Below are 2,781 nucleotides of genomic sequence, written 5' to 3' on the forward strand. Positions count from 1 at the left end.
CTTCGCATGTAGATCCCACCATGACGCTTTGTTTAGAACTGCACCAACTGACAGCTCCACCGTTCAATATAAACACGTATCCGGTTTGCGATTTAGAATCGTCCGGATCAGTGTCAAAGCTTGCATCGACGTAACCATTTACGACTAGCTCTTTGTCACCACCATAAACGAGAAACATATCCTTAGTCCTTTTCAGGTATTTCAGAATATTCTTGACCGCTGTCCAATGATCCACTCCTGGATTACTTTGGTACCTACCTGCCAAGCTTATTGCTAAGCATACGTCAGGTCTGGTACACAGCATTGCATACATGATAGAGCCTATGGCTGAAGCATAGGGAACATCTTTCATTTTCTCTCTATCTTCTGATGTGGTCGGGCATTGAGTCTGACTCAACTTCACACCTTTTATCACAGGTAAGAACCCTTTCTTTTCCTGATCCATTTTGAACTTTTTCAAAACATTATCAAGGTATGTACTTTGTGAAAGTCCAATTAAGCGTCTTGATCTATCTCTATAGATCTTGATGCCCAATATGTAAGCAGCTTCACCGAGGTCTTTCATTGAAAAACTTTTATTCAAGTATCCCTTTATGCCATCTAGAAATTCTATATCATTTCCTATTAACAATATGTCATCTACATATAATATCAGAAATGCTACAGAGCTCCCACTCACTTTCTTGTAAATACAGGCTTCTCCAAAAGTATGTATAAAACCATATGCTTTGATCACACTATCAAAGCGTTTATTCCAACTCCGAGAGGTTTGCACCAGTCCATAAATGGATCGCTGGAGCTTGCACACTTTGTTAGTACCTTTTGGATCGACAAAACCTTCTGGTTGCATCATATACAACTCTTCTTCCAGAAATCCATTCAGGAATGCAGTTTTGACATCCATTTGCCAAATTTCATAATCATAAAATGCGGCAATTGCTAACATGATTCGGACAGACTTAAGCATCGCTACGGGTGAGAAAGTCTCATCGTAGTCAACCCCTTGAACTTGTCAAAAACCTTTTGCAACAGGTCGAGCTTTGTAGACAGTTACATTACCATCAGCGTCAGTCTTCTTCTTGAAGATCCATTTATTTTCTATGGCTTGCCGATCATTGGGCAAGTCAACCAAAGTCCATACTTTGTTTTCATACATGGATCCCATCTCAAATTTCATGGCTTCAAGCCATTTTGCGGAATTTGGGCTCATCATCGCTTCCTCATAGTTCGCGGGTTCGCCATGGTCAAGTAACATGACTTCCAGAATAGGATTACCGTACCACTCTGGTGCGGATCTTACTCTGGTAGACCTACGAAGTTCGGTAGTAACTTGATCTGAAGTTTCATGATCAGTATCATTAGCTTGCTCACTGATTGGTGTAGTTGTCACAGGAACCGGTTCTTGTGATCAACTACTTTCTAATAAGGGAGCCGGTACAGTTACCTCATCAAGTTCTACTTTCCTCCCACTCAATTCTTTTGAGAGAAACTCCTTCTCTAGAAAGGATCCGAATTTAGCAACAAAAATTTTGCCCTCAGAACTGTGATAGAAGGTGTACCCAATAGTCTCTTTTGAGTATCCTATGAAGAAACATTTCTCCGATTTGGGTTCGAGCTTATCTGGTTGAAGTTTCTTCACATAAGCATCGCAGCACCAAACTTTAAGAAACGACAACTTTGGTTTCTTGCCAAACCATAGTTCATAAGGTGTTGTCTCTACGGATTTTGATGGTGCCCTATTTAACGTGAATGCGCGTGTCTCTAAAGCATAACCCCAAAATGATAGCGGTAAATCAGTAAGAGTCATCATAGATCGCACCATATCTAGTAAAGTACGATTACGACGTTCGGACACACCATTTCGTTGTGGTGTTCCGGGTGGCATGAGTTGCGAAACTATTCCGTATTGATTCATATGTAAACCAAACTCGTAACTCAAATATTCTCCTCCACGATCAGATCGTAGAAATTTTATTTTCTTGTTACGGTGATTTTCCACTTCACTCTGAAATTCTTTGAACTTCTCAAATGTTTCAGACTTGTGTTTCATCAAGTAGATATACCAATATCTGCTTAAATCATCAGTGAAGGTGAGAAAATAACGATATCCTCCACGAGCCTCAACATTCATTGGACCACATACATCTGTATGTGTGATTTCCCTCAAATCTGTTGCTCTCTCCATAGTTCCGGAGAACGGCATTTTAGTCATCTTGCCCATGAGGCACGGTTCGCAAGTACCAAGTGACACATAATCAAGTGATTTCAAAAGTCCATCAGTATGGAGTTTCTTCACACGTTTTACACCGATATGACCTAAACGGCAGTGCCACAAATAAGTTGCACTATCATTATCAACTCTGCATCTTTTGGCTTCAACATTATGAATATGTGTATCACTACTATCGACATTCAATAAAAATAGACCAGTCTTCAAGGGTGCATGACCATAAAAGATATTACTCATATAAATAGAACAACCATTATTCTCTGATTTAAATGAGTAACTGTCTCGCATCAAAGAAGATCCAGATATAATATTCATGCTCAACGCTGGCACCAAATAACAATTATTTAGGTCTAATACTAATCCCGATGGTAGACGTATAGGTAGCGTGCCGACCACGATCACATCGACTTTGGAACCATTTCCCACGTGCATCGTCACCTCGTCCTTAGACAATCTTGGCTTAATCCATAGTCCCTGTTTCGAGTTGCAAATATTAGCAACAGAACCAGTATCAAATACCTAGGTGCTACTGCGAGCATTAGTAAGGTACA

This window comes from Triticum aestivum, chromosome 2A, assembly GCF_018294505.1.
Source record: "Triticum aestivum cultivar Chinese Spring chromosome 2A, IWGSC CS RefSeq v2.1, whole genome shotgun sequence".
Lineage (NCBI taxonomy): Eukaryota > Viridiplantae > Streptophyta > Magnoliopsida > Poales > Poaceae > Triticum > Triticum aestivum.